We start from the raw sequence: 27,779 nt of genomic DNA, 5'->3' as shown, positions 1-27,779 counted from the left end.
GACAGCCAACCAAGTAATGGGAACTCAATATGGCTGGGGGTGGGGGAGGGCAGTCCATTACCTTGCCTAGGGGCGAATTTGATCATTATCCGGCTTTGAGATACATAATCTCTGAATGTCCAATGACATTTTAAGGGGCAGTTAATCCTACATACTCTGTTACTTATAAAAATTTACATTCAACGCTGCAGTAGTTGGAGTGGGGGCTTAATCCTGATAAGCACTCTTATGATGTGATAAGCCACTGATGACCTAACCATTTCATAAGAACTCCATATTCACCAATAATGAGGAATAATTAGGAATATTCATAAAAGGCTGACAAGGCTAACTATCTTATTAATTCCCAGACTGCAGCTGTGCAACAGACCTACTTTTACCTAGAAATAAATATGTAAGGTTCCCCATCAATTCCAAGAAAACCATCAGAATGAAAGACAGCTTGATAGATCAGTAACTTCAGGGGGAAAACATACCTTTGTTGAAACAGGTGATACAATTTAACTGTTAGAAGTGATTGCCTTTTTCATCCTTTGTTGAGAATTATGTGTCTCTAGTAGCTCTATCTTTGAGCCTAAAGGACATAGCTTCATCTTACCTGAGGTAACTCAAGAAAGGAATGTCAGAAATATATTCTTTTGCCTTTCAATAATTTTGTTTGTCGTTTGTAATATAGAGGCATAATTATTTCTTACAATTCTCTTAATCATCTTCAGGTAACAGTAACTCCTAAGTAATGCCTTTGTGAGCATTCATCTATATAAACATCTAGAATGTGATGTTGCTGAAATGCTTAACCCTTCTATAGTCATGGTAAAGAAAAGATCTGTTGGAATTGCACAGGAACATCCAGTGATGCTGAAAGGGGCTGACCATGGTTGGAAAAATGGTAATGCAAATATTTGCATACATCAGGGGGATTTAGGTTTCAGCTTCTGAGCCCAATATAAAACCATAAGTGAAGAATGATGAAATAAGTCTAAAGACTTTGTTGTGAGCAATAACAGAGGCAGAGAGAGGAAAACAGATATTTTTACTACCCACAGTAATTTAAAATAAGGAAGACAACATATTTTTAGACTCTGACTGAGAAGAATGGTTAAAGCACAGCAACTTGACTGACTAGCATATTTGCAGCAAATTATGTGACATTCGCTGCACAAATGTAGTGCCAATGGATATTACCAAAAGCTTTTACTAAGTCTATGAAAGTCTGTTAACAGAATTCAACTTCCATCATCTGTTTTAAGATTCAGGGCCATAATAACATTTTGCAGCAACCCATGGTTGGCTAGAGTGCCTGTCCCATGCAAAAAGCTCACGCAAGAGACCAATACATTTGTAATTAAAGGAGTCAGGCATGCAGATCATACCTTCCCTAGTATTTTAATCTCTCAGTTGAACAAAACATTAATTATGCTGTTTGCTATTGTTAGCACATTTTTGGCAGATTTACAGAGCACAGCAGTAACAGACTTCAAAGCAACATAATCTCCTCTTCCTAATTTTCCATAAAACAACACCAAGCCCATCTGAGTTAGGAGTTCAAAGTAATTGGCAGCTTCATGAATTTCAAAAAGTGAATGTGGTATTATCTAAACTTACTGTCTGGTCATTGGTCAAAGTGGGGTTGGAATCTCCTTATTCTCTATGGTAGCAATCATCAGAATTCCCTATTCCATACCTGTGTAAAGATGAGTAGAATCTAAAACATATGTTGTTATTTGCCTTTCTGCATCACTATTTCTCATATAAGTGAGCATGGACCTCATTTATTTTCTATTTTATTTCCACCTGCTATTTTCTTACTATCCAGTGAAGGAATGTTGTTATTCCTGATTCTTGTATTTTCAGTTTCTAGCTTAATGCAATATGTGAAGCAGAGTTCCTCCCTAATTCAATTCAAGTGCAGTTTGGACAATTGGATGGGAAACCAGAAATTCATCCCTGGATTGGCACCTATGCCTCTAATGCAAACAGGTAACCTGTAAATTGTTCATCTCCCAGGCCCATGCTTACACTTATCAAGGGTATCAGAACTTGTCAGAGATTTGGGATGCATGGCTAGGCTTAAAAAGGCCCTTGTGGTCATTAGCCTAGTAAACACCTATGAACCAATAAGAACTTCATCAGCTAGTTCTGAACAATTCCATTTTTATTTTTTAACCTAGCTATATATGCCATGCATTCTCTGTCTTTCATATCTGACTCACTTAACTCCTTAATTCTCTCCAGGATAGGATTCGTGAAAAAAGATTAATTAACTCTTCTGATTAAATTATCAGTTTATATTCCTGGGTACCTCAAAACTTTCCTGTCCAGTTCTCCAAAATCACAGAAACTGTCATTGTTTAGGCTATAATATTTTGTCAAAATGATGTTTAGCTCTGGCAATAGAAAATGGGCTACAGCCCAAAAGAACTGATGGTCGCTACAAAATGTGTTCTTTCACCACTCTGTATTTTTCCTCACTAGGACAGAGAGCAACTCCTTGTACCAACCTATACTAATCCAACTTTCTTTTCATTTACAGGCTTTAATGTATTTAATCTTGACTTGTTGTAAAAACAGTATTATAATTTCTGTTGGGTTTAGGAAGCCGAGTCCCTTTTTTGCAGGCACCCATAGTTTTCTGACATTTGGATATGTTATTTTATTGGAGCATGTTTAATCTGGTGTATTTTCACCATTGTTACTGATTACCAGCAAATATTGGTGCTTTCTGTAGGATTATTGTATTGCTGCTCTTCAATGTTTCGGGTATAGTTGATGTCCACTGGGTTTTGAAGGAATGGAGGTTAGACTGCAGTAAAATCAATAAGAATTTTAACTTTCTGAACTGGATTTGGTGTATACCGTCATTAGTAGTACAATATTGCAGGCATAGTAGCAAAGCAGTTTTCCCTTTCCATGATGTTTGCCCTTTCTCCACATTAGTGTGAGTTTGGCAGTTAACACAGTGGGCTATGAGTTGTTACTGAGCTGCTTCCTGTGGTTCCAGGCATGATTGCCTCAGTCTTTATTTGTCTACTGCGTGATGTTGAGTAAATCACTTATCTAGTCAGTGCCTTGAGGAAATTGGGCTAGGCTCCTGTGTGGTCTCTTGGGCTGCATGCCTTATAACTATATATGAATATATCAAGGGAAATCCCTCCAGATGGGGTACTGAAGGTCAACATTCCTCCTTGCAAAAATGCTTTGCATTTTGCATGCATCACTATTACTGGCATACATATGCTACTCTGTCAAAGTTAACTGACAGAAGGAATACACTGTGCTTTGACATGGGTCCATTTTTACATCTGCATGACTGTTATCAAATATTAGAAGAATTTAACTGTAAGTATCAGAGATACTTCAATATGGGAGTATAATGGTGCAAGTTGTGATAAATATTTTGACCATCCCCTAATAATAATCAAAATTACTTCCTTAATTAGTCTTTAGAGTTCTTACCTATGAGTTAGCATTAAGCTCCATGCTCCCACTCTAAACAACTGAGAGTGGAACACCATACAATCAGCTGCATTTTGTAACTTGTGAAATATGATATGCACCAATGAGGGACAACTCTATGAAATAAAAATGTCTGAACTGAGGGGAAGAGGATATTGATTTTTTTGAAAAATATATTTAAAGATTATTAGTTAACAAAAGAAACAAAAACAGTAGAGCTAAACAACAATCTACCACAGAATGACCTGTAGAAAAGGTTACAACTGTCAGCAAAGAAATAAATCTCATTGAGAAGCTCACTTGGCTTGCAGATTATCAAACTGTTTGGGCAGATTGATATAATGAGCAGTTCCATAGGGCCAGAAGTGCATAGTTTCACAATTTTCCTTGTTCTGGAGCAAACATTAGATCTCATGAAGGCTAAAGCCATGATAATTAGAAGGATTACTGGAACAAGGGCAAGCTTTCAGAGTAACTGAAATCACTCCAATGAGCAACCACAGAAAAGGTACTAACATTTGAAGCAACTGAATGGCATATTAGCTCGAAAGCTGACTGCAGCATATTAAACACTGATCATTACAAAATGAGGGAAAAAAAGCAAGGCCCCAATTTACCCAGTGTTAAATCAATTCCACCCACAATTGCTAAGCCACTAGTTACTAACCAGCTTAGCCATCTAGAAAGAAGACTTTAACTCTTCTCCTCACGATAGTGCCAGCCATGATAGGTCATATTTTTAACCATGGACACACTCCAGCAATAGCATATGACTTGTGATGTGATGCAGCAATTATTTTGCTTTCTTGTTTACATACCGAGAGTGTATGAACTTTATGATTGCTGGACGAGCTGTAGACTAGACTTTACTGTGGTTTTGGATGAGCTTGTGTCTGTGTTTACTTTTCTAAAGGTGATGCTTCTGAACTAGACATCATTTTATGATGGAAGTTCAGGGCACCATACCATTTTTCTCTATAATTTTGAATAATGGCTATGCCATTATTCAATTCTTGATGTTATCTTTTAATTAATTAGTTATTTTATTACTAGTAATGTGATTACTGTGCAATATTCCAAACTGAAAACTAACCTTTTATAATTGGCGACTAAGAGAATCTATTATATCAGGTAAATACAGATTTTATGATCTTATTACAATATATATATATATATATATATATATATATATATATATATACACACACACACACACACACACACACACACACACACACACACACACACACACATTTAAAGATGTCCATTATGATTCCAGCAACATAGTACAGTTACAGCTTAGCAATCCTATTTTTGACATATAAGATTTTTGTAACAATCGAGACCAAGTTTAAGTATTTTACTCTTAAGCGTTATAAAACTATACACTTGTGAAATATTGAATAGTGTAACAAATGTAAAAGAGTGAAATTTTATCCAGTGCCATCTAATTTTGAAAAAAGGAAAAAAATATTAATTACATCATTAATAACAAACAAATCAATGTAATATTAAGAAAAAATAAAAATAAAACAGACTTCCTTATACAGAAAAGTTAAGTCCAACCTTTGATCTTCGAGCATACAAAGAAATGCAACACTGGCAAAAAAGGGGGTTCAGCATTTACATGTATGCTTCACTAATGCACAGCATATGAGGGTAAAAATCTATCCAGCAGAAATTGTCAACATTGAGTCCTAGGTATTCCCTGCACTCCTACATAAAATAAAAAGATTGCTGTGCAAACAAATGCATTGCAGTCACAAAAATTCAATGATTCATCAATCCAGCAAAGTATCTGCAAGTAATGAGCAAGCCAAGGAACCATCTGTCCAATTGCTCAAAGTAGCAAAAACCATGTAGGATCATAGCAGTGAATTAGGTGTAGCAAAAGGCCAACAGTATAAATCCCTACTCTCAACTGAATGACTCAGCACCACAATGAAACAAGTACAAAACTCATGCTGAATTTCAACAGCTCCAGAAAACTCAAGAAAAGTCATAGTATTGCAGAAGCTGCTGTAATAAAAATGAAAGTAACCATTACCCAGCTCTGAACCCCATTATAGAAAAAGCCAAAATTGCAATATGACAAAACAAGAAATGGTATATTTATAAGTTAAATCCAAATTCAGAAAAAATAAAAACTTCTCTCAAAATATTCAGTCTCAGAATGTGGAAAGTGACACAAATAAAATATAAATATGTCTTTGTTTTATTCCAGGCAGTCATCTGATGATATATATGACTCTTCCCTCCTTAACAGGATCTACCTGATTCCACACGAGGATATTGAGACAATGCTAAGCATACAACCAAAGCTACTTTTATTGTTCTGCTGTAGTTTGTAAATATATATATGGTTCTTCATTCAAAAGGAAGTACAAATGGCAACACCAGTTCTGAGGCATACACACACACACACACACACACACACACACACACACACACACGCACTCAGAAAAAAATGATGGCTCTCATTTTGAAAGAATCTCACTGTGTGCATAAATTACTACAGCAAAAAGGGAACATTTTTACAATAGTAACAATCTGAGTTTCAGAGACAGTTTAGCCATGATGAGGAAATATCTCAATATTGGTTAATTTGCATGCCCCTCAATCACGAAAAGTTACCGCTAGTGCTAATCAGCACTTTACTGTGATAATGGCGGTCCATGCATTGTGTTGGCACAGGCACCCCATCATTTATTTCCCCTCACATTACACACTCACACACACAAACACACTCACATAATTCCATACTCTTAAATGTAACAAAATGTATAGAACGTCCATGATTTTACCTCTTAAATAGGTGTGTTCATAGGTTCATAGGTGTGTACTAGGCTAATGGCCCTGTAGCCTTTACAAGCCTAACCCATAGGATTACGTTGGCATCGTGCCACCCGACCTTAGTTACCAGTGCCTCTGTCAAGTAAAGCCACTGGAGTGATCCCTGGGTGCATTTTGTATTTCCCATCCACTCACCAAGACTTCTCTTGAAGAGGGCCAGTGATGTGCTCTGCTTGACATGTATGGGAAGTCTATTCCATAGCATGGGCAGTCTCTGGGTTATGAACCTGTCCCTCCAGCATGTTCTGTTGATTGTGGTAATGACATTGAGGTCTGTGGAGTGTGTGGTGCAGAGGGATTGGGATTTCTTTAGATGTAGCATTTCTGACAGAGCTGGGCCAGTCATGGCTTTGTAAGTCAAGCAGAGATCTAAGTAGGCGATATGAGACAGAGAATAGTTGGAGTTTTTTGAGTCTGTCCATACAGGACAAATGTTTAAGGCCTAGGATCCTCTTTCTGAGGTACTTTTGCAGCCTCTACATGTGTTGCAGGTGTTTAGTTTGGTACATGCCAAATGGGGCATTTTACTCAATGACTGGTCTAATGAGGGAAGAGTAGAGGGAGACAATGACCTCCTTCTTCCTGGATGCAAAACCCTTAGTAATGAGATGTGCCACATAGAGGACTTTCTGGCCACACTGGCAATGTGGTGGTCAAAAGAGAGGTCGCTGTCAACCTGTGTTCCCAGATCTGTTATAATGCCTTCTGTGTTCAGTGGACTACCATCAATGTGGTAATTCATGGGAACCAGGTTTCTCTCAAAGGGGATGATGACACATTTTTTGACATTGCGCTTAAGGCCATGGATCTGACACCAGTCATTGGTCTCAGTGATGCCTTTCTGCAGGATGTCAACATCACTTGGGGAGTTAATAATAGCTACCAACTTGCAATCGTCTGTGAACTTTGTCAGCCAGAGTCCCTTCGTGTTGGCCTGGACTTCAGAGAAGTAGATACCAAACAGGAGAGGACCCAGGACCAATCCCTGTGGGACTCCACTTGTGACTGGTCAGCAGTCTGACTTGGAGTCAGCTACTTTCACACTGTGGGTTCAACCTGTGAGCCAGTTTGCAACCCACCTAGTGATATAGGGATTGATGCCTAGCTTAGTGAATTTTTCTATGATTCCTGAGTGGGAAATGGTATCAAAGGTCTTGGCCAGATCAAGGTAGGCTGTATGAACCACCTTGTCTTCATCCACAGCTCTGGTGACTGACTCAAAGAAGTTGAGCACATTGAGCAGGCATGGTCTACCGTTCACAAAACCAAACTGTTTGGGATCCAGAGTTTGGAGATTCCCTATATTCTTGTTTATTAGGTCCATGATGAGGCATTCCATAGCTTTGCATATCAGATTCATCAGGCTAATGGGGCAATAGTTCCCAGGGTCTGTATTCACTCCTCCTTTGTGGAGAGGGATAACTGTAGCAGTTTGCCATTCGGTAGGGAGAAAGCCTGAGGTGAGGCTGTGATTGAACAGGGCACACAGGTGAGGTGCCAGTTCACTCTGTAGTTCATGTAGAACACAGCTAGGGATATTGTCAGGCCCAATAGAAGCTGTACTCTTACCCTTGGACAGTGCTGTTTTAACCTGTGCAGCAGTAATACTGGGTGCCTGGCAATCTACTGGTGTTGTGACTCGTCCTTTGGGGGCAGAGAGGGGTAAAGTTGGCACTGAATCTGTCGGCCAGTATATTGACAATATCTGTTGGCTCAGTATAGGAGGTACCATTATGCAGCAGCTCAGAGAAAATCTGGGCATTGCCGTGGAGATTCTTTACATAACTATAGAAGGCCTTGTGGTTGTCTTTACAACCTGCTTTTTGTTTAAGCTGATAAGGGAGTTTTTCCAGTCTTGGGACTTTATCTTATTCTGCATCGGTTTTCTCCTTCTGTTGTAGAGTTTGTATATGGCAGGGGACCACCAGATTGGCTTCCTTTATTTGGAGGAGAGCATCTTGGTTCTATTGGGTATGGCAGGATCCATGCATTTGTGTATGTGTTCGTACAGTGCATTATTGTATGATTCAGCGGTCATGCAACTATTCTTCATTTGCATGGATGCTATGAAGTTAGCCACCTCTGTTTTTAGGATCCCAAAGTTAGCTTTGGAGAAGTTTTTCAAGGTGGTTACTTTTGCGGCGGCGGTGGGTGGGTGGGAGGGATGTGGATTTCCAAGGTGATTAGTTTGTGGTCAGATCTAACCAGGGAGGAGTTGACTACTTGTGTAGAGCAATGGTTGCCCATGTTAGTAATAACCAGGTCAAGGATGTTACTACCTGTAGTGGGCTTAAGAACAAGCTGGTCCAGGGCACTGGAATTAATGAATTCCAGGAAGTGTTGGGCAAGTGTATTGGTACATGAGTAGTTTTCCCAGTTAATTGAGGGGTAGTTGAAGTCGCCCAGTATGAGAGTATCAGGTTGGACCCTAATATTCTCCAGGGTGCTTAGGAATGTGGAGTGTGAGTCTTGAGACATGGTTGGGTACCAATAGCAGGCTGAGACCTGAATCACTGTTTTATCCAATGTTAGCTGCACCTGAAGTATCTCAGATGCGTTATGTTGGGCTACCAGTCTGGAGGTGTGTGCATCCTTTATGAATGTGGAAGGAGCTTGGAATGAGTTATAGCCTGGTAGTGCAGGAGTGCTTTCTGCTGCATTGAACCAGGTCTCTGTTATGGCACAAATGTAGATGTTCTCCATTTTAAGGAATGCTTCAAGCGAGTACATTTTGAGGTTTAGACTTCTTGCGTTGAGCAGCATGACCCTCAGATTGCATTTGTTTGTAGCTGTTATGGTGGTAATTTAGTCTTTGGAACACTGCCTAAAAAGGCACTATAGGGGTGGAAAGAGCCTTGGCCAGTATCTGGAAGCCCAGAGGTGACTGATGCAGGCCTTCTCTCACAAAGTATCGAGGTCTGTCAATCATGTCGTCCCAGGTAGACAGATACTGGATCCCTTTATAATGACACCAGAAACTTAGCCAATTGTTGAAATCAATCATTTTCTGCTTGTACTGTGGTATCATTCTGGGTGATGGTAGGATGCTGCTCAGTGCTAGGGTCATACCCGCCTGGGCTACATAATCCGAGAGCTCCTCCATGTCTCTTTTCATGTAGTCCAGGGAGGTACATCTTAGGTCATTCACACCCACATGTACAATGACAGAGTATGCCATTTCCCTCATGACAGACATTAATAGTAAGTCAATAATGCAAGACCTTGGAGTTTTATACGGTTTATTTTTCTGCTTCATGCTGCAAAATGTATGATTCCATTAACTTTTATTAAGTTAGTTACAGTAATATATCAAAAATGTCCCTGGTGTTTTGTATTCACCTTGTCTGCTCATTAGCCTAGGGAGTGTTGAGAGGTTTGGAATCCCCCCAAGATAGACATGTGAGCACACACACACACACACACACACACACACACACACACACACACACACACACACACACACACACACACACACACTCTTCTGAGATTAAACATACCTCTACAGTCATGTACACATTGTCACATACATATGCATAATCTAACACCTTCCTCCACTACCTGACCACAAAACTCTGCAACACTTACCTGCTACATGGTCTCTCCCACAGAAAGTAATGGGTGAACATCAGCTTTTGGATGTGTTAATTAACATGGCTGACTACATTAATATTTGCTGCTGAGCAAGTCTCTGAATCACTCAGCTTCATAAATCCTAACCACAGGCATTTCTGGGGAAGAGCAGATAGGTAATAAACATATGCCATTCCTCTGGAATGCCTCATCAGCACTGAGTTAGGCAGTGGAGAAACCTCACTGATGTGATTCTATAGACTGCATAGAATTTTAAGAAATAGAAAGAGCTACTGCTAATGGATAAACGTGTTATGGCTTATCGATGGTTGTAGCTGATTCAAAATCCTGGTCTATGTGTGTTCTTTGCATTTGCATACATGAAATAGACAGTTTCCCTACCCCTCTCACTCTGACCAAGTGGACACCTGGCATTTTCCTATGTGATTCTTGTTCCCAGTATCCCCTGCTAGAGCAGAAGAATAATTTCACATAACCAAGTAATAAAACTTACAGGGCTCAAGTCAAGAGTGACTGCCAATCCTTTGGAATAGCTTTTATTTCCTGATTCTTCAAAAATCCTCATTTCTGTTTGGGGATAACACACAACAAGTCACCCAACAGAATTTAGGAACACTGATGATAAACACTGTTCTAACTTGTTGATACTTGTGAACCTCTGCTTTCCTTAAAAAAAAAACAATCTTGCTTTTTTCCCACTTTTATGAGATTTAAAAAAGTTCAGTTACAGATTTGCTGTTCTGAACTGTTTGTAAGTTTCTTGGAGGCCATTGTTTGCTTGGGCTAAAGGGAAGTCCCTGTGTTCATCAGTGGCAGTGATAAACATTGAGCAGCCTGTCTGCCCCTGTGGGAGTGGTTACTGCCTTGAAACTGTAGGTTTATTGGCCATTTTGGGTCAATTCCTAACTCCTTGATCTCCCTCTCTTATAAGCCGATTGCCTCGTGGTTTTGGTGTCTTTTCAGACTTGTTGGCTGTTGGTGAAGCACCCACCAAGAGGAGAAAATGCTGAGAGAAGAAAGGAGCCACTTTTGAGATTTTAAGTATTTTGCTTCAGATTATTTGTTAAGTTTTTCTGCATTGCCACCTACTTTTGAGCATTTTCTGGCTTGTTAAACTTGATTTCTGTGTTGGTAACTTTATTTAGAACACAACCTAGAGCTGATTACTGAATTTCCTGCCTGCACTTATTTTTAAAATTGTTTTTTTTCTTAAAACTTGCATTTTATCTGTCTCTGGCCTAGCACTCAAGTGCGGGGTCATTTACTCCACTGTTCTAACTTGTTGATACTTTGAACCTCTGCTTTCCTTAAAAAAAACAAAAAGACAAAAAAATCTTGCTTTTTTTCCTACTTTTCTGAGATTTAAAAAAGTTCAGTTACAGATATGGTGTTCTGAACTGTTTGTAAGTTTCTTGGAGGCCATTGTTTGCTTGGGCTAAAGGGAAGTCTCTGTGTTCATAAGTGGCAGTGATAAACATTGATCAGCTTGCCTGCACTTGTGGGAGTGGTTACTGCATTGAAACTGTAGTTTTATTGGCCATTTTGGTCAATTCCTAAGTCCTTAATCCCCCTCTCTTAAAACCCTCTTTTGCACGGTTTTGCACATTTTTGCGCATAGCTCACCATCGGGCAGCGCCACCTAATTGGGTTTAAACTATTTCTGGCTCCAAGAAGTCTGCACTTCACTTTTTCCCTTAGAACTGCTCTATCTCTCAAAGTAAACACCATATTCTCATTCTAAGGCCCCTCACTGGTCCAAATAAGTAATTTTACAAGTTAGCACTAATAAACCATAAGCACTACTTACTCTTATACTCTCTATGATTAACTTGTCCCCTATTGGTCCATTTTAATTCAGTTCCCTATATTACTCTAGCATGTCCAAAGGTCAGTCAATGGTTTCCTCTCCAGTCCAGCTGGTGAATCTGGGAATTTTGAGGCAATGTTACAACTGTCTCATGTACACAGACAACCCTCTCCTCCTCCAAACAGGTTTGAATATATGTGAGAGATGCAACCATATTTCCAAACTGGAGGCTGAGCTCTCTCATCTCAAAACAGAGGAGAAGGTAACCTCACACAGCACAATTCCAGTATCACATAGTCCCACCACAACAGCGAACCAAACACATAAAAACACAAAAACATACTCAGAGGCTCTAAATAAAAATCTACCTAAGCAACAGAGACCTCTAAAGCAGACATCCAAGCAAACGCTACCCCAAAACAAAACACGTACAACACATAGCACACAAAGTCAGTGTGCCAAGCAGTCACAGCCCTTAAGGCTGAATAACACACCTGATACTCTTGTAATAGGTGACTCTATTGTCAGACACACTGACGTCCCACTCACCAGGCTGAATAAAGAGAAGGTCACAGTGAGCTGCCTGTCGGATGCTAGGATCCGCCACATGACGCAAGCACTCATGTCACTTCAAGGCAAATACAAATATGACTCAGTCATTGTACATGCTGGCATGAATGACCTGAGACGTACCTCCCTTGACTACATGAAAAGAGACATAGAGGAGCTCTCTGATCATGTAGCCCAGGCCGGTATGACCCTGACCTTGAGCAGCATCTTAACCTCACCTAGAATGATGCCACAGTATAAAGACAAAATGATCAATTTTAACAATTGGCTAAAATTTTGGTGTCATTCAAAGGGGATCCAGTGTCTGTCAGCCTGGGATGACATGCTCGACAAGCCACGTTGCTTCGCTAGGGATGGCTTGCACCTGTCACCCCTGGGCTTTTGGATATTGGCAAAGGCTCTTGCCATCCCCATAGTGCCTTTTTTAGGCAAGGCTCAAAAGTCAAACCCACCTCCATAGACAGCACAAGGAACAAGAAACTAAGGGTAATGCTGCTAAATGCCAGAAGTCTTAAACTCAAGATGCATGCACTCGAAGCTCTCCTCAGTATGGAGAACACCGATATCTGTGCAGTGACAGAAACCTGGTTCAAGGCTCCAGAGAGCACCCCAGCACTACCAGGTTATACCTCATATCATGCTTTTCGGCCCCAAAACCCGGACCGAACCACAAAAGGAGGGGGAGTTTCCATATTTATCAAGGATATCCACACCTCCAGGTTAGTGGCATTGCACGAAGTATCAGAGACCATCCATGTGCAACTGACAGTGGGCAAGACTGCTTTTCAGTTTATAGCATATTACAGACCACCCTCTCAAAGTCAGGAAAACCACTCGGCTTTCCTGAAAATATTGGAGAACATGAAGATCTCTCCGAACACCATTATATTGGGCGACTTCAACTACCCAAACATAGACTGGGAGCATTACTCAAGCCCCAGCACCTTAGCCCAAAGGTTCCTTGAATTTATAAACTCAAATGCTATGGAGCAACTAGTCACCACTCCCACAAGAGGGAAAAACATACTAGACCTGATCATTACCAACATGGGGACTCTATGCTCCATACCAGAAGTATATGCCTCATTGGTAAGATCAGACCATAAATTAATTTCACTGGATATCCACATCTCGACCCCACCCCCAGCCCAGAAAACCACAGTGAAAAACTTGTCAAAAGCGAACTTCACACTTCTCAAAACTAAAGTGGAATCCTTCAAGGCCTCAGAGCCAGTGGAAACTATGGCCCAAACAGCAGAATCCTATATAAATGCATTATACGGACATCTCCAGGAATGCATGGATCATGCTATCCCAAACAAAATCAAGACCCAATCATCCAAAGGCAGGCGTCCAGTCTAATGGATCCCAGCCATAAATAAACTTTACAACAGAAGGAGGAAGCTACTACATGATAGAGCAAAATCCCTAAAAGGGAAGGCATCTCAGTACTAGCAAAAAATTACGATCCCTCATAAAATCCTCCAAGGTCAGCTTCGAGAGAAAAATTGCACAGGACACTAAAGACAATCATAAGGCTTTTTTCAGTTATGTTAGGAACCTGGGATGCAACTCCCAGACTTGTTCTGAGTTGATTCTAAACAACAAAAAATACACTGAACCCACAGACATCACCAGTATCCTGGCAGACAGGTTCAGTGCAAACTTCTCCACCCCCTCCCCCCCAAAAGAGCAAGTATCTATCCTGGCAGAGTGCAGCCTCCCAAACATCTCTGATGCTCAGGTGAAGGCCGCCCTCTCCAAAGCAAAACACACTGCTTCCATGGGACCAGATGGCGTCCCGGGTTGCATCCTACATGAACTCCAAGAAAAACTAATCCATCAAGTAAAACTGCTGTACAATCTCAGCCTCACTACAGGATATGTGCCCAAAGAATGGCGTAGAGCAACAGTGGTCCCACTCCACAAAGGTGGCGCCTCTGCGGACCCTGGAAACTATCGCCCCATAAGCCTGACTAGCCTAGTCTGCAAGGCTATGGAGAGGATCATCATGGAACTCATAAACAAAGACATTGGGGACCTACAGACACTAGATCCTACCCAATTTGGCTTTGTCAAAGGCAGATCCTGCCTTTTGAACCTGGTCGACTTCTTCGAAACAGCCACCAAGGCCATAGATGAGGGGAAGGTAGTCCACACAGCCTATCTGGACCTCGCAAAGGCATTTGACACAATACCCCACTCGGGCATCATAGATAAGCTATCCAGCCTAAATATAAACCCCTATGTCACAAGATGGGTCGCAAACTGGCTCAAAGACAGACCCCACAGAGCCAGAGTTGCTGGGGCCATGTCAGACTCGAAACCGGTCACAAATGGCGTCCCACAAGGTTCTGTCCTAGGACCTCTCTTGTTCGGTATTTACTTTTCTGAGGTACAGACCAATGTGGGAGGACTATGGCTCACCAAGTTCGCAGATGACTGCAAACTGGGTGCCATAATCGACTCTCCAGCTGACACAAACATCCTTCAAAAAGGTCTTGCAGAGATGGATAACTGGTGCCAGAGCCATGGTCTAAAGCTAAATGCCAAAAAGTGTATAGTCATACCCTTTGGCAAAAACAATGTGCCCACAAATTACCACATAGGCGGTAACCCATAGAAAGTAATTAGGGATCTGGGCACCCAAGTTGATAGCAATCTCTCCTTTGACAACCACATTGCCAAAGTGGTTAGAAAGACCTTCTACATAGCCCACCTCATCATGAAAGGATTCACATCTAGATCAAGAGAGGTAATCATGTCCCTTTATTCATCCCTCATCAGGCCCATTATAGAATACAATGCCTCCTTTGGGATGTACCTTACCAGACACCTGCAGCAATTAGAAAGACCCCAAAAGTACCTCACCAGGAGGATCAAGGGAGTCAAACAGATGCCATATGCTGCTCGGTTAAAAAAACTCCAGCTCTACTCAGTTGCATACCGCCTACTTCGAGGCGATCTATGCCTGACATATAAAGCTATGTCCAACCCAGAATTAATGGACATGCTCCACCTCAGTAAATCTAAATCCCTTAGAGCCATGTGCTGGAGGGACTTGAACCTCAGCACAGAAATAAATAGAACATGCTGGAGGAACAGATTCATAACCCAGAGGCTCCCTTCGCTCTGGAATAGAATTCCAATTCATGTTAGGCAGAGCACCTCACTGACTCTCTTCAAGAAGAATCTTGATGAGTGGATGGGGGATCATAGGTTTGTCCCGGGGATTACTTCCTTGTCACTATTAGACAGAAGCACAGTAAACTAAACTTTAAAAAGGGCACAGTATACTCAAATCAAGGGGTGGCGTAAGCCAAACACAATCGGGCTAGGCTTATAAATGCCCCAGGGTAGATAGCCTAGTATGAACCTATGAACCTATGAACCTATGATATGCCATTAGGAGACATATTCACCACAATGCTTTATATAAACATACCTTGATGTGCCCTCCAATGATCATTTTTTCCTTCCACATTCTTCAGATGACCCCCCCCCCTCCCCCCGATGGATCCTATGGTTGTGTTGAATTCTAAAAAGTAAAGATTACTAGTGTGGCTGGAGCAAAAGAACCACAACAAAAACAGTCAATAGACTGAGCAATAAGGACCACCTTGTCAGAAGGCCCAACTCCATGGCTGCAGACAAGAAAAGTTGTCACAGAAAAAATAAGAGGAATTCTGGAGGGTTACATCAAGAAAGGTTGGAAGGGTAGAACATACAAGCAATGGAGGTGACTACTTCTAAAGTTGAAAAAGTTAGCCCATAGCCAGGGCCAGTAACTAAAACACTCAAAGATGCAGAAAACATGATTAATGTCCTTTAATGAGGGGGTAAACAGTCATAAATACCTACTGGTGGTACGCCATGGAAAGAGCAGTTGCCCAACCCAAAACCAGACATTTCTGTATGATTATGGTCACAACATATCTCACAATAATATTGAACACTCTGGCCAAAAGGACATGGCTACTGTCCTAGCTGGCAAGTGTAGTGGAAATTGTGCTTTGCACACAGTTATAACTATTCTACAGATTCCACAATCACTGATACCCACTTTAAATACTACAGAAAAGATATCTAAGCCCTTTGTAAAGTTAAGAACACCTGATTTCATTTATTTATTTGAAGTTTGTTAATCAAGGCATAGAAGTAGTACAAGACCCTTTTCTGCCTCATCCTGGTCCACAAGGCAATACCAAACATAATAAGATATAAGATATAGGGAAGCATAACATAAGTATGCTAGTTGAATTTAGGCAAACATAATAGAATGGTACTTGCATGTTTTAGTACAAGTTACCAGTAATATAACAACAGATATCACCTTTAACCATTGTCTTTGAAAGAGCTGGATTTGTTTTCCTTCATAAGATGATTCCCAGTTGTTTTCTTTTATTGGTTTTGGTCTAAGATACAGGACATTTCAGAGGGAAGGGTATTGCATGAAGCAGGAGCTAACTTGAGAAATGATTTAGCATAGATAGCTATGGAAAAGGCAGGTCATGTTAACTTGGGACCTACAGAACTGCGTAATGTACCGAAACTGTCATGTACCATAAGTCTGGTCGACAAATGTGGACAGTACCTGTTATTATGCATTCAGAAGGTTACTGTGTTCATTAGCTAGGTTGACCTACCAGTGACATGGAACCATTTAGCTTTGGAAATACTGTTACAGTGATGCTCAGCTGGAGTGTCTGATTGCATAAAATTTAGAATTCTGTTTTTCCTTCTTAAACGGTATTGTTATTGTGGCATAACCAGAGAGCAATTAGCAGCAGTGCATACTCTAGCCTGGCAAAAACATATTTTCTGCAATGGAGTGATGTGCTTCAGGTGTTAATAAGTTTGAGAATTTATATGCAATTTTAGGTTGATTGGAGACTCTTGTAACAGACAAATTTGCATGTTATTGAAAAGAAAAGGTATCATCTAGAATGACACAAGTATTTCTGATATTTGGTGAATGAGATAACAAATTTGACTGGATCAGTTATTAGCAGAAGGTAGGTGGAATTTGTTAATGCAAAGAACATGATTAATGTCCTTTAATGAGTGGTGTACAACACGGCTCAATGTTGGGCTGTGTCTCATCTGACAAAAGCGATGTGGTTAGAGTCACAGGTGCCACTTCTGAAAGCAAGTTACCAGGTGAATTTATAAGGTGGTTTGGGGAAGAGATTTGATGGTTTAGTGTGGTATGATCAAGAAAAAATACAAAGATATGTTCTGCCTGTAAATAAAGAAGCAAGTGATGTGATTTCCTCAGAAGAAAAGAGCCTCTGCTTCCAGAAAATGCCACCAGTATATTACAGATTCAGATCTGTCCACAAAGGCTGTCCCACCAAATGAGATGGCAAGAGATGCAGACATGACAGGCAGCCATTAGGAAATCATTCTGTCAGAAAAGTCTAACTGTAGCAACCCTCTTTTGGTGCTGCTAGCTCTTGGAAGAGAGAGGTGACTTCATATATATTTATGTAGCATACTCATGGCCCTTTCTCTGAGAATAAGAAAACAGATCTGTTAATCCCAAACATGGAGACATTGGCTAAAATGAAAACGGTGGTCAAATGAGGGTACCTCAAGAACAGCCCATTGGCTTCCAAAACCAGAATAAACTTCAGTCATACTCTCAGCATCTTTGTTATAAACTCTGGCTGCAATAAACCAGGCAGATGGTTTAAAGAAATACTGACATTGGCTGGTTAAACCCTGCTGGCCATGGTCTCAACTCTTCACTCAACAAAGAGGCATTCAGCTTGGAAGGGCAAGTTGCAACCTCCACTAGAATTGCAATTTAGCTGCAGGCAGAATACACAGTGAGATGATGAGTAAATATCCATAAGCAGCCAGGACTAAGGATGGTCAGACTGCTCAGGCCTGCAAGCTAACAAGTGCTTATGAAATGAGCCCTCTATTGGGAACTGTCACCAAGCTTGGGGGACCAGACTTGCTATTTTGAATGGATGACTAGTGGATAAGGATACAGACAGTATGGCCATCACAACTTATTGTGTCTGGAAACAGAGGTAATCCAGAGGGCTCGAGTGAAGTCTGGTATCCAACCTGTGATCCAGACGGTGACAGGAATAACAAGAAACAGAATATAAAGGATAAGTCCAGATAAAATCACTTTAGCTAGCAGATTTTGGAGACTCTGTCTCTGATATGCTCCCTGTGGGAGGAATGATGATATCTTGTTGAAGTTTCCAGTAGTTTATTCAGATAAGTAGGTAAATGAATGAGTGTTCTTGTTCTAATACATTACATTCAACAGGTCAGTTATTTATGGACAGTAACAGACAATGGTGGGAGGGTGCATAGAAGCTGATTGAAGAAAATCTGGGACATGGAAAAAAAGGAGCCAATCCCAAAGCTTAGAGGTTAGTCCCTTACTTGAATATTCCTGAAAGACCTGTGAGGGTTTACCAGCTCAGCAGCCCGTGGAACCTCATTCTTAGTTAAAAGGTTTTATTTTTATTTTTAACTTGTAGAAAACAAAACATGGCAACACATTATGAGCTATGACTATAGATCTATATTTAAGAAAACACTTTTGTCTGAGCTTCATCAGGTTCATCTAATAGAGTGGTTTACACTTTGAACATTGAAAATTCTTGCTTTTATGAGGCAATCACCAAACTTTATTAGTCTGTCTAGAAAACAAAATCAAAGTGTGTTCTTAAATATAATTCTATAGTTGTAGCTCATAGAGTGTAGGGACACACCTCAGCTCCCAGAGTAGAAGGAACAAAAGAGCAGAAAGAAAAAGAAAAACAAGAGGTTACTCATCATCTTTGAAGTTCTGAAGCGCGACTCCACCAGTGACACAGTAAAGAGCCATCCAACTCAAATCATATCCTATGATCCATAAAGCAAAGTCAAGCAAGGAGAGATTCCTGTGGACCTTTAAAAGAGTTCCAGTGGCACTAGATCCAGTGCAGGCAGAAAAGTTCCGGTCCTGCACTACAGGTTCCTGTGAGGCATCTTTATTCTATTGGAAGAGTGGGAGACAAACTGGTAGGTGAGAAGGGCCCTCTGAAATGAAGGGGCATAATCCACTGCAGATAAAAAGTCAAGATAGGATTGCGATCCTTGTCCAAAAAAGCTGCTCCTGTTTAAGAGTGATAGCAACAAAATCTTGTTTAGATTGTCACCTAACAAGGATGATCTTGTCCAGGATTTATGCTTCTGGTGTTCAGCAGTGCCTGCCATTGCAGTCAAAGCACCTGCTGCAGGGATTAAACAGTGCCTGTGATGAGGCATCATGACTATACCATTCGTAAAGATGAAGACAAGATCAGATTGTACCTAGCTTGAGGAAATATCTTAACCATCATTTTCAGTTATTCCTAGTTCAGGAGAGGAAACTCTTGAGCTAAGAAGTATAGTTCAGAATAGTAAGTTTCAGTGTTGCAGATGAATAAGACTTCCTGCCAAACCTGTTCCTTTCCCATGTTACCTTTTCACAAAACTGAGAATGAAAAGAGTGAGACTACTGGGCTCAGTGAAGGCCTTCCATTACTCTATGGAAATTAGCCTTGAGATGGTTGCGTATAGCATCATACCAATATGCTGTTGATTTATAGTCAGATTTCACCTTCCAAAGTACTGCTTCAGCAGAATAATGGCATCTTTACACTTCTAACATAACATTCTAGAAGACTGGATCCAAAAAAAGATGTTCAGACAGACCAGGAGTAGATCCCAGGAGCTATCCTTGACCAGGTCAACACTCAGGTATTGCAAGGTATCTCTAAAGAAAGTATCATCCAAACAGGAATGGGGGAGCACAGGGACTTCAGATTCTACTCTTTAAAACCCAGAAGCCTTATCTCTTAATCCTTCATTATGTTAGCACTCAGGAGATGGAGCCCTGTGTACTCCAGATGCCATGTATAATGCATTATGTCTAGGCTCAAGGAAAGACACAATGCATTTTCACATTAGGATATGGGCTAATTTATACTCATATGGAGATGTGTGTACATTTTTTGCTGATGACAGCATTTTGATGGATTGACATGAACTGGGCATGGTGTAGAAATGTTATCAAAAATCCTTAAGGATGAGCTTTCACATTAATTACTGAGAGTTGTACTTACCAATCAGACAAATGGCTACCTGACACCTGGACAATGCACTCCTGCATGAGCACACCAATTGTGTTGACCCCTGATTGAGGGATGACCCAGAAAAGAAGGCTCAGCCTTAAGAATCCTGATTAATAACTGTGTGACTGTAAGTGCTACTTTGACAATACAGCTCGATAATACTAGATCAAGCTTATCAAACAGCAAAAAGGCAGCACTGAAACTTCAACATACACCACCACCATGATGGGAGCTGTGGGTGCATGTCCCCATTCCCAAGTTATCCATAGAAACAGAGCACTAGAACAAGATATGGTCCACTGTAAGAAAGGACACGCCCACCTCTGAAAAGCTTGGGAGGCACAGACAGAGCAGACTTTTGTAAAAAGGAACTAATTCTCAGCCAATGTGCCAATGAAATCTCAGGAAGTAAAACTCTAGCTTACCACTCTGTCATCAAAAAGGCCCCTCAAGTCAGTTTCATAAATAGATTCCATTCACCATTCAGCAAAATTATGAAACTTGCAGTACCAAACCTAAACAGAAAGGGCAGGTGAACTCAGGAACATTTTACAAAGTATAGAAAAGATTGAGATCTGAATTGCCGGACAGATGTAGGGGATAAGCATGCTTATGAAATTAACATGTGACATCATAGCATATATGAGCACTTACCTAATACAGAGCATAGGATGCTCTTGTAAAAAGATATCAAATGAAATCAGAGGATAAGGTGAATCTGATCATATAAGTCGTCAGCAAAGAAACCCTGTGTCACATTTCCTGCATACTTCTTAAAAGAATTTAGGTCACTTAAAGGTATTTCTTCTAGTGCTAGTAGTATCTCAAGCTCACAATATAATCTATAAATTCTGAACCTCAGTTAAGCCCATCTGACATTCAGTATTTTCGGTGAAAGCCTTCTCATGCTGCTTCCAGTCTAGTTATTAAACACACACACACACACACACACACACACACACACACACACATATATATATATATATATATATATATATATATATATATATATATATATATATATATATATATATATATATTGCGACACCCATTCACTGGACCAGCAATCAAGGAGCCTCAATCCTCACCACTAACACCAGTGAGGGGTGTCCATATAGGGAAAGGATAATAAATACACACACAGTAAAGTACAATTTCCCTTAAGAGCACACAGGGATCACAGTCAGTCTGGGGCTGGTTTCTCTCTTTCTCGCCAGGTCCACAATAAGACTCCCCACTGGCACAGCTATAGGGTCCAGATCTCAGCCTAGTGGGCAAGCTAAAATCTTCAGCATGCTCTCTGTCAAACCAGTGCTTTGTGTCCCTGCCCAAGTAGCTGACATCCACACATTTTGAGATAAGAGTTATATACAACCACACAGACACTCCTGGGGAAGGCTGGCACAGGTTCTCTAGCTATGCCCCTTTTACCCAGACTATACAGTAGTACCACTTTCCACCACCCACTAATATTTATCAGCTAATAAAAGGCCCTTATGAAAGGGTGTCCTATTATACTGTGCAATATTATTATCCAAATGGTAAGTGCAACTGAACAGTCAAGGCTTATTGGAGTGGCTTGGCCAGTATCAGTATATACATGCAATGTACTCTTAGAGCTTAAATTATCTCTACACAAAACAGCCACAGTTGAAAGGTTTAAAAATGTTTAATAATAAATAATAAGTACACCAGACAATATTCCTTACTACACAGTGCTAGTCAAGAGTTCAGAGATAACAGAGAAATACTTAAAATAATACAGTAGAAAAGTCTGACATCAATACAGAAAAAACTAATCTGATCTTCCTAGCTCTTAGCTTTATCTAGAGAAAACACAGTTCTAAAATAAACTTACATATAGAACACAGGCAGAGTGCTAGTGAGATGGATGTTCTCAAGACAAATGCTAAATGCCCTCATTATTTCTGTCCTTAAATTGGTAACACAGTACCACTGATTCTTTTCAGATTACATAATTTCTTTCAGAAACTCAGACGTTAATAGCCCTTTTGATCTTGCAGCTGGTCAGGAAGCCAGAGCAATAAAAGAAATTATACATGTAAATTCCAGCCATTAACTCTGGCCTCAAAACAATAGGCAGAATGCCTCCCTCTAGACATCTCGTCTCTGAGTTTTAGATCAAAGAATTTCACAATGCTTGACTTATTAGCTTTCTTACAGCAGAGTGCATTGTTGTCAGATTTTTTTTCAGTTCAACATCCAATACAGTCTTTTCACTTTTAAGAGAACAACCCTGTGGCTTACATTAATATTTACAAATGACAGAATTATCTAAAAAATTAAATCTAGTTAGGCTTGCAGCCTTCAACTATCTTCACACACACACACACACACACACACACACACACACACACACACACACACACACACACACACACACACATATATATAGATCTACTTCACATCACCTAAAACCCATTTGACTGACTTTCATTTCATCGAGATCAAATCACCTAATTTTCAAAATACTGAAAACTTATTTGACTGAATCTCATTTCACTGAATTATAACCCATAGACATGATGTCGGTTTCAATTCACCTGTGACTTGTTTGTGATAAAAAGAATTTCTGTAACTTACAGTGCTGACTGTCAGAATACTAATAGTCATGTAGAAAGTAGTGAGGTAGTGTTTTTAAATGTTGGTATGTCTCTTTTTTTTATTATTTTTATGGTAGTATGTAAAGTAATATGGTGGATGTTTAGTGTGTTCCCAGCATTAGTGGCAGAGTACAAAGTACTGTAAGGCAAGTACAAGGTATATGCCCATTTCCCCACTGTAGTGCGATCCTGGAGTTAGTATATATAGTTAGGTGGGTGGCGCACAGCCCCCCACACTTATTTTGGTTTTATATTGTCCAGTTACTGTTAAGAGGGTAAGTTAGTAGTTTTTAAGTTCTGGAAAGAGGTAGTTATTACTGTTGTGAGTATGTTTGTCTATGCTTTAATATTTAGTCATTTGAAATTTAGCATTGTAATCTTTCATTGAACGGATATTTAGGCAGATGAGTTTTCAGTATTTTGACAAATTAGTTGATTTGGTCTCAGTGAAATGAAAGTCAGTCGATGGGTTTTATGTGATGTGAAGTAGACCCCCACATACATACACACACATATAAATATATATATAGTGTATGTGTGTGTGTGTTTATATATTCAGGGGATTGGGATATTTGAGCAAATGTGAGGTCCACAAGGTCATCCACATTACATTTTTATCATGCCAGTAACAGATTTCATGCACAGATACCTAGGATAGGAATTTGATTAGTCAGTTTTCCTCCCCTATTTTATCTATCTATCTATCTATCTATCTATCTATCTATCTATCTATCTATCTATCTATCTATCTATCTATCTATCTATCTATCTACCTATCTGTGCAATACACACACACACACACACACACACACACACACACACACTAATACTCAGACAATAATAGGGATAAGGAAAATCTGCTTTAATCTGATAGTCTGCAATGTCACTTTTCACTGTTTCCATTGTACTCCATTTTAAAGTGTTACATCATGAAACTGCACCCCTCAGTTTCTATTTGACTAACATGCATTTGATGAGAAGGAGTGTTGTCCATACATATTTATTTCTGTCTTTATGTATATGTATATGTATATATATCTATATCTATATCTATATATATATATATATATATATATATATATATATATATATATATATATATATAAATATGGGTCTAGGACTATTCACTGAAAGCACATTTCACTGAAACACATTTGAATGTGCACAATTCACTGAAAGCTCAATTTACTGAAAACACAATTCACTGAAACACATTTCACTGAAAGTTATATATGGCCTTTTCCCCACTGTAGTGCAACCTTGGAGTTAGAGTATATAGTAAGGGGTGTGGGGCGCACTGACCCCCACATTGGGGGATGTGGGGGGTGTAGCCCCCCACCTATTTTAAATATTTTGAACTATACACATGGATACTTGCAATGCCAATAAATTACTCTTTTCTAAACTTAATATATATCTAAACTATGTGGGGGTCTATGCCCCCAACAACCCCCATTCCCCACTTACTCTAGATACTAACTCCAGAGTCACACTACAGTGGGGAAAAGCCACATATAACTTTCATGAAATGTGTTTCAGTGAATTGTGTTTTCAGTGAATTGTGCTTTCAGTGATCAGTGCACAGCCATTTGACTTTCAGTGAAATGTGCTTTCAGTGAATACTCCTGGACCCATATATATAGTCGGCATTCTGATCAGTCGACATTCTGAAGTAGAGCTACATATACATATATATATATATATATATATATATATATATATATATATATATATATATATATATATATAGATGTAGTTATATGAGAGTCTAAAATTTGATCAGAGGCTATTCTTTAAATGTAAAAAAAGATGATACAGTTCATTTAAAGTGAATGATTTAACAATAATGCCTTTTCTGTGTCTGAGATCACTGAATAAGGATTATGGAGTTGGTAGATCTATCTTATAAATATATATATATATATATATATATATATATATATATATACATACACACACACACACACACACACACACACACACACACACACACACACACACACACACACACACACACATACACACACATACACACACACACACACACACACACACACACACACACACACACACACACACACACACACACACACACACAAACACACACACACACACATATATATGTATGTACGGAGAAGGGGGTGTAGGGGGTGCGGAGGCCCCTGCAAAAATGTTTCTTGAGCTTTTTTTCAAAGTAGTGAATGTTGATGTATTTCATATTATGGGATTACAGGTTTATACCAGGCTAATGACCACTGGGGTTGAGCCCCATTATACAACGACCTCCCATTAATATTCCAAAACGTGCAGCTGATTGGTCAGCGTCCACATTGTAAATCAGAGTTATAGTAATGGATAAAGGTCCGGTTGCCTGGACTTTTTCCATTAGTATAACTCTTTTTTTACAGCAACAGAGAACGCAAGATCTCCGTTGCTTTTTACACACTGTCTCGCTATGTTAAACGACTTTAACATAGCGAGACAGCTTTTAAAAAAGTAACGGAGATCTTCCTATCTCCGTTCCTTTTTTTAATGGTGTCTCGCTATGTTAAATGGGTTTAACATAGCGAGACAACTTTAAAAAAAGCAACGGAGATAGGAAGTTCTCCGTTACTTTTTTAAAAGCTGTCTCGCTATGTTAAACTCCTTTAACATAGCGAGACACCATTAAAAAAAGCAACGGAGATCTTGCTTTCTCTGTTGCTTCCGCCCACAGCTCTGATGTACTGCGTAAGCATACGCATGTGCAGTACATCAGAACTGCCGCAGAATACCAGACATCTGTGGAAGGGCAGCAAGGAGGCATTATACAATGCAATTATTTAAGAAAAGTAATTATTTTTTTTCTTAAATAATGTCATTGTATAATAGCAATAACCCACTTCTGGGTGTGGGTAATGCTGGATTTACCCACAGTTGTCTTTGTTTGGCCACTCGGGCTTCGCCCTCATGACCAAACTACACCAACCGTGGGTAAATCCAGCGTTACCCACACCCAGGCATGGGTTATTGCTATATTATTCCTCTCCCTCACCGGCAACTCTTCATGCTGGTGGGGTGGTGCATACTCATGTAGCACAATATGTCATCATTTTCATCATCATTTTTACTTATTTTCCTTACCTCGTCCACTTTGTATTACACAGCATTCTAAATCAAGACCTTAGCAAGTAACACTCTGAACCAGTACAGCAGTTTTACAGTATACACCTTATTATGAATGATGTTTAAGTATGCTTTCTTATCTTTGCACCCCATACAGTTTGAAATATGGACAAAGACTTTATATATCTTACCATGTGTCTCATCACAATTTTAGGACTAGAAGTCAAGGGCTCCCAGCTCTGTTGCTATTGTTTTTTTGTTCTTGAGCTGACTTAGAATTATTGCCTACTATTTCAGCAAGTCTAACCTCCAGGAAACATAGCTTGTAGGAGAAAATATTCTCTAAATGTCAGTGTTTGGCTGACTCACTAAAGAATGATTTTGCCTGTAGTATAAACTTCACTGTAACAGCGTTGTAAAAACAGTAAATCTCTCAGTATGGCTATTCGTCAACATGGATTCCAGTGCTGGTTCGTTGAAAGGCTGCAGGTGTGGCCTGTTGAAGTAGTCCTGTGGAAGGAAAATCATCACCCAGGCAGTGGCAATCAACTGTTTTTAGCTGGCATGAAGTCAATAATCCAGATCCCAGCAGTGAACTTCAAACCTTCCATCACAACGTTAGTGACATCCTAAAAGATGACTGCATTTGTCCTTATCTTTGCAGTAGACAGTAAAATATTAATGTTCTTTCATGAAACATGGATCTTTTTATTGTTTAAAATGTTCCTGTATTCTCTCAGCTGCTGATTTGTTCTCCTTGGTGAACAGGATGCTTCCATCTCGTCTGTGATTACTGTAGCAAAGCAGTCAAGCTCCTCCACATCTAATCTTGTATGGTGTTTTTATAATCAATGGTCAGAAGTCCAAGAAATTGAAATAAATGGTGTGTACTGGAGCAAAAGGTATTGTGTGCCTAGCTCCATTAGATGTATAATACTCAGTTGCTGTAGACCTCAGCAGTACCCTTTTTCTAACCTGTTTTGTGATCTGTTTCGCTGAATGATATTGACATTTTATACACACAGTAGAACATCACTGTACACGGTACTTAAACAGCATGATAAAAGAATGTGCTCTGGATGCCAAATGTGCTAAAACAGGGTGAGAATCTGATTTGTTATGTGGATAGTCTTAGTGCATTTTTATATGCACTGATCAATTTTACATTCTTTGAGTCATAAATCAAAGCAGAAAAAAACCCCACAAAATGCACAACAGAAGAAAATCTTTTGCACCGATTTCTTCTTTCTAATAGATTTTTTTCCTTTCTGTTCTTAAACTGATTCTCTTATAAAGAAACTGATATATAGTAATGTGTGCAGAGCTCAAAAAGTCTCTCTTGACACTTAACATTGACAGCTTATTACTGCATTCTCAGATTCAGCTAGATGTGTTCAAGGATCTTCTCTGGTCTAAAAGGTCAGCTGCTTTTAGAAGTGCACTGCTAGAATACTAATGCTTTCCTTATTCAAATGATCTGCTACAGCAGTTATTAAACTGATGGCCTTGTGCTCTAATTTAATACTGCTGCCGTTCAGATGCAGGTCGCAGCTGCACTCAGTGTTGAATTAGGTGGTGCTGAGGCAAAGTTCAAGCAGGAACCTTGGTTTTTGGGCTGCATTTTCCCACCAAATTAGCAGTCAGATG

The sequence above is a fragment of the Protopterus annectens genome, chromosome 2.part2 (assembly GCF_019279795.1).
Source record: "Protopterus annectens isolate FY-2018-M chromosome 2.part2, PAN1.0, whole genome shotgun sequence".
NCBI lineage: Eukaryota > Metazoa > Chordata > Ceratodontiformes > Protopteridae > Protopterus > Protopterus annectens.
Note: the sequence above shows the minus strand (reverse complement) of the source record.